At 46.3% G+C, this 12,345-nt stretch overlaps 1 long non-coding RNA gene across 1 annotated transcript in view; it reads left to right on the top strand.

The window, feature by feature from the left end:
* Positions 1-2,621: 2,621 nt before the first annotated feature.
* Positions 2,622-12,345, top strand: part of LOC137528480 (uncharacterized) — a 137,401-nt gene continuing 127,677 nt past the window's right edge. The window contains exon 1 of the long non-coding RNA XR_011023409.1: positions 2,622-2,729. This is a non-coding gene — a long non-coding RNA (uncharacterized lncRNA). The remainder of the gene's footprint in view (positions 2,730-12,345) is intronic.

Genomic DNA, 12,345 nt, shown 5'->3' with positions numbered 1-12,345 from the left:
GGCCCTAATTTTCCGGACCATTCTGCTTAGCGGAACAGATCCGGACAAAAAATGCAGCAGCATTGGGGCAATGTAAAACGGAATGTTTCTTCACACTAGTGAAGAAACGGACCATTCCATGGGGGATGTGGGCATGTGCCGATGCGAATCTAGCGACAGGAGGGTGAGGGGTGGGTGCAGCAGCCGGGCGGGTGGGTGAGGGAGGGTTCATACATACCTAATGTTCCGTAGCAGCTGGCGGTAGAGGCTTCCGTCTTCTTCCGCGTCATGTGACTACATGACACATCATGTGACTAGTCACATGACGCACTGTGAAGTCACAGCGGAAGAAGAGGATGCCTCTACCGCCAGGTGCTACGGAAGATTAGGTATGTATTGCTGAGTGAAAACGGATCCGATCAATCATTGATCAGATCCGTTTTCACTGTGAACTGGGCCACGGACAGAGCCATCCGGATCCGGTCAAGCGGAGACTGGATCCGCTTGCCGGATCCTTTTGGCTCAAAAACGCAATGTGAAATGGGCCTAAGTGTTTTAAATTTTAAGATTTTTGCAACAGTTCCTCTTTAAAGAATATAAATACGGCTTTGGGTGCTCATAATACTTTCTGCGATGAATATTCAAATTTAGGCCTCCTGCACACTTCAAATCGCAAATCCGATTTGCGATTCCGATTTGTGATTTACAATTCCAATTCTCCCTGGCTTCAATCAACACACAAAGAAAAATGCTGAAAAAATGCAGCATGCAGTACCGATTTAAAATTGCAAATCGGAATCGCATGCAAAATCACGTTAAAATCGCAAATCAGAATCGCATGTAGTGTGCAAGCGCCCAGATGCTGTCTGTTAATGGAATGGTGATTGCTGTGATGACTAACAAAGCTTCCACTCCCAAACCAAGCATCACATGCTGAGAACCTTATCACTATCTTGTGTTGAACCCACGTGCTTCCTCTGACACCTTCAAAATTATATTTGTCCATTTGAAGAAATCATAACTGTAACACTGTCATAAAGCACGCAAGCCAATTTTATTAAGTGTTTATCCTTGTCAATAAAGATTTATTGAAAAGAAAAAAGAACCAGATTATTTTCTTATAGAACTACAGTGAAGCGAAGTGATGAAATCTCCTAACCTGCTGTGAGGAACAGTCACATGACCAGAAGCCTGGGAGCTGTAAAAAAAGAACTATTAGGATTTGAAGTGTCTTAATTGCAGTTGTATGTCAGTGGAATGCAGACAGACTGATAGATGCAGTCTTTTTACTTTTTATAGGTCTGCACTAAAAAAAAAATATTTATTGCATGTGAATCTCGCCCAACTAGTCTGTGAAGGTTCTCGTTTATCCAGGCTATGGTAAATATGCTATGAAAATGTTCAAAATGGACATTTTCTTCTTGCGTTCTTGTGCTAGCTTCATCCTTACTTCAAATAAGGCAAAGGAATACCCAAAATCTAATGTGTGTGTATAATATTTAATTAAGTCGTCAGGGAGTCTGATTTGAGTAAGGCCGGTTTCACATCGGTAAGCTGCACTTTCATTGCTGTGCGATTAGTAAATTGCATCATAATCACACTGCAAAAATAAAAACAAGCTTCGCAGACACTTGCGTTTATGAGCTTTAAAGCAGGAGGATTAGCCATACTATGCCAGGGAAAAAAACGTTTTGATTTCAGTGAATTGTATGTAGTAAATGAAGAGAATTCTGTTCCTGGTGGGAACCATGTCATTTGCCTACAGTTTGAGGCTAAATTCTGATGTCATTTCTTCCCTTAACTTTTTTTCTTTTCTCCTCTAATCGCTGAGTCACCTCAGCCTTGCTTGTAAACACAAGTGAACAGAGGATCATGTTTCAGCTAAGCAGGGAAATAAAGGGAAGAGGAAGAATATATTATAGATATAAAGAACCCCCAGCATGCAGCTGTTTGGCAATGGCTAATAAAGGTCCAGTGCTCCTAAGGTATGTGATAACTCCAAACCATAACAGCAGAAAAAGTTTTGAAAGCAGGATTAGCATCTTTATCACTTAATACACTCAGACCAGTTGCTGTTGAAATTTGATTTTTATGGTGACAATCCCGCTTTCATGTCATTCTTGGCAGCAAAACACACCATAAGTGAAGGTCTCTACTGCTTACGGCTTACTTTCTGTGGCGGAAATAGCTATTGCAAGCATTTTTTCCATCGCAGAGCCAGCTTAAAGGATACCCGAACTGACATGTGACATGAGGAGATAGACATGTCTATGTACAGTGCCTAGCACACTAATAACTATGCTGTGTTCCTATGTTTTCTTTCTCTGCCTGAAAGAGTTAAATATCAGGTATGTGCAGAGCCACCGATAGGGCATCAGTGAGGGGAGGGCCCTACCGGGCCCAGTGAATCTAGGGCCCGATGAACAGTGGCACACACACCGGGCCCCAGGCAGCTGCTGCCAACGATAGTGCTCTGGCCCCCTCTCTGTCTCTGCATGCTGGAGACAGTGCAGTGAGTGCACATACACGCAGCACTCAGAGCCCCGGCTGATGATGCTTATCGCATCATCACTATGCTGCGGGACTCTGTCTGGCTGAGCTCTGTGTAGCTCCGCCCCTTTTGCAAAGAGCCCAGAGAAGAAACAGGAAGGAGGCCAGGGCCTGGAGCTGGGGAGACAACTGCCTGGCATGGTCAGCCTCCCAGGAAGGAAGAGGGGATGCTGCCACTGCTTTTTACAGCAATGATTTTGGTGAGTTAGTACTGCTCTGTCCTGTGTGTTCCCCCTGCCCTCCTGTCTCCCTGCCTCCTGTGTTCCCCTGCCCTCCTGTCTCCCTGCCTGTAGTGTCCTGTCTCCCTGCCTCCTGTGTTCCCCTGCCCTCCTGTCTCTTGTCTCCCTGTCTCCTGTGTTCCCCTGCCCTCCTGTATCCTGTGTTCCCCTGCCCTCCTGTCCCTTGTCTCCCTGCCTCCTGTGTCCTGTCTGCCTGTCTCCTGTGTTCCCCTGCCTCTTGTCTCCCTGCCTCCTGTGTTCCCCTGCCCTCCTGTCTCTTGTCTACCTGCCTCCTGTGTGCCCCTGCCCTCATGTCTCTTGTCTATCTGCTTCCTGTGTGTTCCCCCTGCCTTCCGGTGTTTTCCCCTGCCCTCCTGTGTGTTTCCTTGCCCTCCTGTCTCCCTGCCCTCCTGTGTGTTCCCCCACCCTCCTGTGTGTTACCCTGCTCTCTTGTCTCCCTGCCTCCTGTGTTCTCCTGCCCAGGGGCGGACTGACAACTCATGGGGCCCCCAGGCAATAGGAGATCATGGGGCCCCCATACCAGTGTTTCCCACCTTTCACGTTATATTTTTACAGACTAAGATATAATAATTTACTGACAACAGTAAATATGTTATATTGTGATATTTTATACTGTTAAAACCCCCTGCGCGGCATGCAAAAAATGGGTGTGGTCACGCAACAGAATGTGGGCGTGGTCATGAGTGGGGCAAAATATACATGACCTTAGCAGTGGTGTAAAAGGTCTGCCGGGGAAGTTTGAACTCAGCCATAGTGTTTCCCCCCAAAATACATGTAATCTGACAGCATTTCACCAAAAATCCATGCAATTTGGCAGATGTTCCTCCAAAATACAGATAATATGGCAGTCATTCCCCCAAAATAGACGTTATCTGGCAACAGCGGTTCCCCCAAATACACATAATTTGGCAGCGGCTTCCCAAAATATGCGTAATCTGGCAGCGGATCACCAAAAATACATGTAACGGCAGTGGTTCCCCCAAAATACACAGAATCTGGAAGCAGCAGTTCCCCCATTATACACAATCTGGCAGCGGTTCCCCAAAAATACACATAATCTGGCAGCTGTTTCTCAAAATACACTTAATCTGGCAGCAACAGTTCTCCAAAAAAAGTTAATCTGGCAGCATTTCCCCCAAAATAGGTGCCCCCAGTATAGGTAACCAGGTCAAAAGGTATCCCCAGTGGAAGTAACCAGGTCTATAGGTTTTCCCAGTGCAGGTATCCAGGTCTATAGGTGTCCCCAGTATAAATAGCCTAATCAACAGGTGTCCCCAGAATAGCTAACCAGATCTATAGATGTCCCCATTTAAGATAGCCAGGTCTATAGATGTCCCCAGTTAAGATAGCCAGGTCTATAGGTGTCCCCAGTATAGGTAGCCAGGTCTACAGGTGTCTCCAGAATAGGTAGCCAGGCCTATAGGTGTCCCCAGTACAGATAGCCAGGTCTATAGGTGTCCCCAGTACAGATAGCCAGGTCTATAGGTGTCTCCTGTATAGATAGCCAGGTCTTTAGGTGTCCCCAGTATGTGTAGCCAGGTGTATAGGTGTCCCCAGTATAGCCAGGTCTATAGGTGTCCCCAGTATATACAGCCAGGTGTATAGGTGCCCCCAGTATATGTAGCTAGGTCTATAAGTGCCCCCAGTATATGTAGTCAGGTGTATAAGTGTCCCCAGTATATGCAGCCAGGTGTATAGGTCTCCCCAGTATATGCAGCCAGGTGTATAGGTGTCCCCAGTATAGCCATGTCTATAGGTGCCCCAGTATATGGAGCTAGGTCTATAAGTGCACCCAGTATATGTAGTTAGGTGTATAAGTGCCCCCAGTATATCCAGACAGGTGTATAGGTCTTCCCAGTATATGCAGCCAGGTGTATAGGTCTCCCAAGTGTAGCCAGGTCTATAGGTGCCCTCAGTATATGTAGCTAGGTCTATAAGTGCCCCCAGTATATGCAGCCAGGCTTGTAGGTGTCTCAAGGAGGGGAGACAGCCAGTGAAGGAGGGCGATGGGCATAGCAGCGGAGAAGGGGGGAAGTCCCCCCCCCCCTTCCCTCACCTTGGGGCCCCCCTTCCTGGCTCTCCCCTCCAGAATCTGTAAAGTGTTGCACAGTGAGTAGCGGCTGATATTGGGCGGAGACTTACCGCTGTACAGCCACCGGAGGGAGCGCTGATCTGTGTGCTGCTAGTCTGGGCTTCTCTGTGCGAGTCCGACACTTTACAGATTCTGGAGGGGAGAGCCAGGAAGGGGGGCCCCATTGGTGAGGGAAGGGGGGGAAACTTCCCCCCTACTCCGCTGCTATGCCCATCTCCCTCCTTCACTGGCTGTCTCCCCTCCTGCTCAGGGTTCTCTGGTGGGTGCCAGAGTGTGTTCCCCTGCCCTCCTGTGTGTTCCCTTGTCCTTGTCCTCCTGTGTGTTCCCTTGCCCTCCTGTGTGTTCCCTTGCCCTCCTGTGTGGATTCTTTTGCCCTCCTGTGTGGATTCCTCTGCCCTCCTGTGTGTTCATCTGCCCTCCTGTGTGTTCCTCTGCTCTCCTGCCTCTTGTCTCCCTGTCTCCTGTGTGTTCCACTGCCCTCCTGTCTGTTCCTCTGCCCTCCTGCCTTCTGTTTGTTCCCCTGTCCTCCTGTATGTTCCCTTGCCCTCCTGTCTCTTGTCTCCCTGCCATTCTGTGTGTTCCCCTTTTCTCCTCTGTGTTCCCCTGCCCTCCCATTTCTTGTTTCCTGTGTGTTCCCTGTCTCCTGTCACCCTGCCTCCTGTGTATACCCTTGTCTCCTGTGTGTCCCCCTGTCCCCTGTGTGCCCCCCTGCTTCCTGTGTGTACCCCTGCCTTCTGTCGCCCTGCCTCCCCCATCTTCTGTCCCCTGTGTGTCCCCATGCCTCCTGTGTGTACCCATCTCCTGAATTCCCGCTGTCTCATGTCTGATGCTTCTGTGTGTCCCCCTGTCTGCTGTGTGTCACCTGGCTGTGCTCAGGCCCTGCAGATTGTTTTGGCATGGGGTGAAGTGGGAGCCCAGTTAGTTTGCCCAGTAAGTGGCCCAGAAATTTCTGAAGGTGGCCCTGGGTATGTAAGTGGCTGACTCAGTCCTGACTCAGACAGGAAGTTACTACAGTGTGACCCTCACTAATAAGAAATTCCCCTTTTTACCTCTTTCTTGCTCTCAGAAGCCATTTTCAGCTAGGAAAGTGTTTTATAGTTGGAATTTCTTATCAGTAAGGGTCACACTGCAGTCACTTCCTGTCTGAGTCAGGACTGAGTCAGCCACTTACATACCTGATGTTTAACTCTTTCAGGCAGAGAAAGAAAAAAAGGAACACAGCATAGTTATTTGTGTGCTCGGCACTGTACATACCCATGTCTATCTCATCATGTCACATGTCCATTCGGGTATCCATGAAACCTGCAAACTAAAAAATCTACTCAGGAGCACTGAAAAGGCTTGGTGTTTCTTTAACAGTTTCACAGCATCAGAACTTTGTTTTTCTTACCCAAGCCTCATTTTTAGCTGCACAGACGCTAAGCTTCGCCCCATCAAAGAAATCTGCCCAGGCATTTTTCCCCGGATGCTGTGAAAAGCATGATGGGATTTCTGATGTTGTTGTTTGCGTTCCGCTGTTTTGGTGCAATTTTTTTTTTTTTTATTTGAGATTTGAAGCTGGGAGGGATGATCAGGACACAGGACAGTTGGAACTGTGTCTCATGCTCCCTGTCACCTCCTTTCAACCAAAAAGATGGCTGCCCTCATGAAATCACAAACATTTGCCTGTTCTTTTAAAACAGGGTGGGTAAGAGATTATATTACCTATCGTTTTAAATTAACATAACTAATGTAACTTAATGACAGTCAGGGGCGTAACTAAGAGTCCCCGGGCCCCCCTGCAGAAATTGTGAGCGGGCCCCCCTCCCCCCAGGGCCCGCTCGTGGCCGTTTTGGGAGGCTGGAGGGGTCGCAGCATGAGGGGAAAGCTATGGCCACACTCGGCGGGGAGGGGGGAAGGTCCCCCCCTCCCTCACCTCGGGCTTTCCCCTCTGTGCTCCCCTCCAGCTTCTAGCTATACAAGTGCAGCGAGTATGTTTGCCTGCCGCTCCGCTCGCTGCACTTGTATAGCTAGAAGCTGGAGGGGAGCACAGAGGGGAAAGCCCGAGGTGAGGGAGGGGGGGCCTTCCCCCCTCCCTGTCGAGTGTGGCCATAGCTTTCCCCTCATGGTGCGACCCCTCCAAGCCCCCAAAACAGCCACGAGCGGGCCACCCCGCGGGCGCATGGGCTGCATCCCCTATTGTTACACCCATGATGACAGTATGTTTGCTTAGGCTGAAGTTCCCCTTTAAATTGGTGTCTGCACATGTGCACCGCAACCCTAACCCCAAACAGCTTAAAATATCTGCATCACCACTGACTTACATGACTTCCGGTCAATGTGTATTAACGTAGATGCTGTCCCATTATTCAATGTTGACCTAGCGTCAGATCAGATGCTTCCGGCGCATCGCGTCTGATGTGAAATGTCCCATAGACTTTCATTGCTTTAATGTCACCCTGCATTAAAAATGGGTAACACAATGCAATGAAAACATGCCAGTGTAAAAGGGGCCTAAGACTATGTCCATAGTGCCTATTGCCTTCCCTATAACAGCAGGAACCCAAAGCAATGAAACATGAGAGTCATGGCGCACATTATTCACACGTTGCATCGCATACAATGAAGCACAAGTCAATGAAAAGTATGATTCACCGTCACTGTCAAGTTATGATATAACTGAAGGCGTATATTTCCTTTCAGATGTCTGGGTATAGATGTTTGTGGCAGTTCTTCCAGTTTAACATAGATGGTCTCATCTCCTATATTCTCCACCTGTAATGTATGTATTGTTAAAAAGTCTGGATAAAGGTCTTTTTTTAAAGAATATTTTTATTCAACATTTTTCATAAAGAAAACAGTTTAGAATAGTAACAAACAGCGGCTTAGAACAGCAGCAGTAGACTGTCTAGACCAGGGGTCCTCAAACTTTTTCGGTCAAGGGCCGGGTCAACATACTTCAGACTGCTGGGGGGGCGGAACATACATAAAATGATGTTGAACAACATTACATAGAATCTAGCTACTGATTTCCCCCAATCATGCCCGGAGGAGAACTCCCAGCAGCAGCCATTCAGTCATGCAGCACCCAAAGAAACTTATTGTGCACCAGACAGTGATGCATGCGGCGATGCCAACCTGCTGTTGGACAGCACCGTCACCTGATGCAGAAATGGATTGGAAGCCAGCAAATGACTGCTCGTTGGCTTCTACAGTATGTGAATGGGTGGTGCCAGCACTGCTATCCTATATGTGGGGATGCCAATATTTAAAGGTGCAGCGGGCCACATCTATAAGTAATGCATTTTGTGTTTGGGGGGACAGTGAAAAAGTCTCGGTGGGCCACATTCGGCATGTGGGCCATAGTTTGAGGAACACTGGCCTAGACAGCCAATTACTATCTGAGTGTTAATATAGGGGATTGGGATGGTGGGAAGGCACCTAAAACATATGTTTGAAGTGGATTATATAAATAATCGAAAATTATATAAAGAGGTGCCTTACCTCCTGTGATGACTCACACGGGAAAATTGGGTGCTTCCCCACCATCCCAATCTCCTATGTCACTTAGACATCCAGAGGTGTTAGTCTTTTGCTAGCTGCAAAGAAGGATGTTCCGCTACACCATGGGTAGGGTATAAAGAAATCTCCAGTTTATTGTCTCATCAGTAGATACACATAAGGCTCACGCGTATCGGAGCTCACAATGGCTCCTTAATCATAGCCATATCTTTTGCTAGCTGTTATAGTTTACTAGGAACACAGGAGGAGCGCGACCACCCAGGTCCAGAAGGTTCCCGGTCGTTTTCCCAGAGGCCTATAGGGTGGTTCCAGGACTGAGAGGGGCGGGTGAGAGGTGTAGATAGCGAATGGAAGCATAGCTACAGCAGTAAGCTCTGCCTCCCCAGGCAGCAAAATCCACAACTTTGAAAGTCATGGATTTTTGCCCCAGGATTTGGGTGGTTTAATTACAGTGTTCTGCGGCGGGGATGCGGCGTTTTAGCTTGGGTGATAATGTAGAAGATGAATGTTAAATAAAAAGAGCAATTTTATAAGGCTTCAGATTCTCTTTAAGTTCCTCGTTAAAGGTGACAGTGGTTGAGCCCATGTACAAAGCTTAACACACCGATCTGTGACTGGCACAATGGACTCTAAATCCAGCAAACTGCTCAGTGATTGAACTGATCAGTCAGTGATCATGCTTTTATATCCTATGGCAGCAAGGTTTTCCTATAATGTACTTGCATGTACAAACAATATCTGAAGTATTGTTTAACAATAATCCTTGCAATATATAGAGATTACCCCCCAAAAATTTCTGAACGAAAATTCTAATTTTCTATTAAAGTGGACCTGAACTCTTGCACAGGACAGAAGGAAAACATAGATAAATTTACCCTGTATGTATTTAGAGAGTTTAGCCTGTCTAATCCCCCCTCATATGTGTCTAATAACAAGTTGTAATTTGTTCTCACACCCGTGTCACATGACTGCCATAGCAGATAAGCTTATTTGAAAGCATAAGCTGTAAACAATATCTCTGCTTCCATGAATCAGGAAGTAGAAACAGTGCAGATGTTTTTTAGAATGTGTATCAACTGTAACAAATTAATGTTTTTGTTTAAAGAGAATCTGTACTGTAAAATTCTTACAATAAAAAGCATACCATTCTATTCATTATGTTCTCCTGGGCCCCTCTGTGCTGTTTCTGCCACTCCCTGCTGCAATCCTGGCTTGTAATTGCCAGTTTTATGCACTGTTTACAAACAAAAGACATAACAAATGATAGGCTGAGAGTGTGAGTCATACAGAGTGTGCAGGGGGCCTGGAGAGGGTGTGTATAGCTTCTATCCAATCACAAGCAGCACAGCACATTCCAGCCAGACTGCCTGAGCCCGACAGACCCGACAGAAGAAAACAGATTAGATCATATAACAGAGATAACACAGTCACTGTGCAACTAGGAAAGGCGTAAAATGAAGAGCAGAGAGCGTGCATCATCCGTCCAGACTTGTGCATTTATTGCGGATAGGCAAAAACCAGTGCAGATACAATACGGTGCATAACATGATTCATCTGTATTACATGTTTGATGTGCATATCATAATTGGCAGACTTATCTGTATTCCCGTAATTAGCCCGTCAGTGATGGAGGTGGGAGCATGGGAGTGAGATGGGCCTAGCGACGGCCGTTTCGCGTCCTCCTGGACGCTTGGTCACGCTGCGCTCCACCTAGTGGAGCGCAGCGTGACCAAGCGTCCAGGAGGACGCGAAACGGCCGTCGCTAGGCCCATCTCACTCCCATGCTCCCACCTCCATCACTGACGGGCTAATTACGGGAATACAGATAAGTCTGCCAATTATGATATGCACATCAAACATGTAATACAGATGAATCATGTTATGCACCGTATTGTATCTGCACTGGTTTTTGCCTATCCGCAATAAATGCACAAGTCTGGACGGATGATGCACGCTCTCTGCTCTTCATTTTACATTGTTCACATCTCTTCCTTCATAGTACAACAGCGGAGCACACGTCCTGCATACAGTGTTTGTATACTAATAAGACTGTCAGTATATTATTGACCACCTGTCCACGTAAAGCCCGCCTGAGAGGCTGGAGTCAACAAACCCCCCATTAGAGAGGAGAAGTGCCACGCTAATCCTATTCTCTTTAGTTCAACTAGGAAAGGCTGCAGTAAGACAGACCACATTAGAACAGGTATAGGAACTTATAGAATAGAAGAAATAAGGCTCAAAATTTTGTTACAGAGTATCTTTAAAGGTTATTATGCTGTTGCGTAGCTTTTAGAGCAGAGAAGAGTTCTGAGTTCAGGTCCGCTTTAAACATATTACTGTACAAACTTATATGCGAGCGGACTGGAAAACTACTTAAGTCCAGAACTAATGGCCATGCAGATGGCTTCATCTACTTAAAGAAGCCTCTGTGACACTCTACACTAGAAAGCTCATCACCGTGTGACCCGGGTCATGGGAACGCACAGATCTAATACGCCAGACAAAGGTTAATGAGTCCTCTGTGCAATATATGCCACATTTATGACTAAATCATTTTACAGCCTATATCCGAAACATGTTAAAACTCCAGACTCTGCTAATCATAATCTCATGAAGATCCTTTTTAAGTGTTTCAATGTGCGAGCGGTGTGACTCCACTAGGCACGGGATGCGGTAAAAGACCGACCCACCCGGGCAACGAGAAGGTAGCCTTGCTGCCCTTTGCAATCACCTGGTTACAGTTTGGCCATATATAATGCGGAATGAGTTCATTTCTCAAGGAAGAGATATAGCAGATGACCCCATAGTAAATCCCAGCCATACCACCATGTTCACATGTACATTATAAATATGTCAGCTTATACTGTTTATATACCTGGCAGTGGAAGGAAGCTTTTGGAGATCAGTTTCAGCCAAGCTTAGAAAAGTAAATCATGAGGCACAAAGTCATAAAGTTAGAGTATACTTAGCAAACTGCTATAGATCACTCATCTATCGCCGGTAGCTAAAGCCATACTTCATATTTATTTATTCGCGTGGACCCAGAATTACGTAAAGATAAACGCATTTGGAACCATTTAAGATGAAGAGTAGTCCAGCTACCTACAGGTGAAGTTCCAAAAATTAGAATATTGTGCAAATGTTCATTTATTTCAGTGATTAAACTAAAAAGGTGAAAGTAATATATGAAATAGACTCATTACATGCAAAGCGAGATATTTCAAGCCTTTATTTGTTATAATTGTGATGATTAGAGTTTAAGAAAACCCCCAAAATCTCAAACCATTATAATATTGTGAAAAGTTTCAATATTCTAGGCTGAAAGGGCTTGATGCACTGCGAGGGCGCACACGTGAAAAAGAAGGGGCGGCAGCTATGCATGGCTTGCATAGCAGTGCGTGTTGCCATGTAAGGAGCGTGCCTTCCTTGGTTACGCGCATTGCTTACATAGCAACGCGCTTATCTTTAAATGCAAGTGTTACAGTGAAGAATGCAATACTTCACTAGCGGCCGCTACTATGTTAATTAACATAGTTACTATACATAGTAACTGTTAATTAACTTAGTTGCTAATAAAGTATTGTGTTCGTGATACTTTACAGGACCACCCGCATTTAAAGTTAAGCGCTTTGCTATGTAAGCAACGCGCGTAACTAAGGAAGGCACGCTCCTTACATAGCAACGCGCACTGCTATGCAAGCCATGCATGGTGGCCGGCCCTTCTTTTTAATGAGCGTTCCCTAGCGCAGCTTAATGAATCAAGTTCAAAGTGTCAGACTCTAATCAGCTAATTAACCCAAAACACCTGCAATGGGTACCTCAGCCTTTAAATGGTCTCTCAGTTTGGTTCAGTAGGCATAACAATCATGGGAAACACTGACCTGACAGTTGTGCAGAAAACCATCATTGACACCCTCCATTAGGAGGGAAAGCCTCAAAAGGTCATTGCAAAAAAAGTTGGATGTTCCCAAAGCAGAGGCGTAG

The sequence above is a fragment of the Hyperolius riggenbachi genome, chromosome 1 (genome assembly GCF_040937935.1).
Source record: "Hyperolius riggenbachi isolate aHypRig1 chromosome 1, aHypRig1.pri, whole genome shotgun sequence".
Taxonomy (NCBI): Eukaryota; Metazoa; Chordata; class Amphibia; order Anura; family Hyperoliidae; genus Hyperolius; species Hyperolius riggenbachi.
Note: the sequence above shows the minus strand (reverse complement) of the source record. Positions and strands in the feature narration are given on the sequence as shown.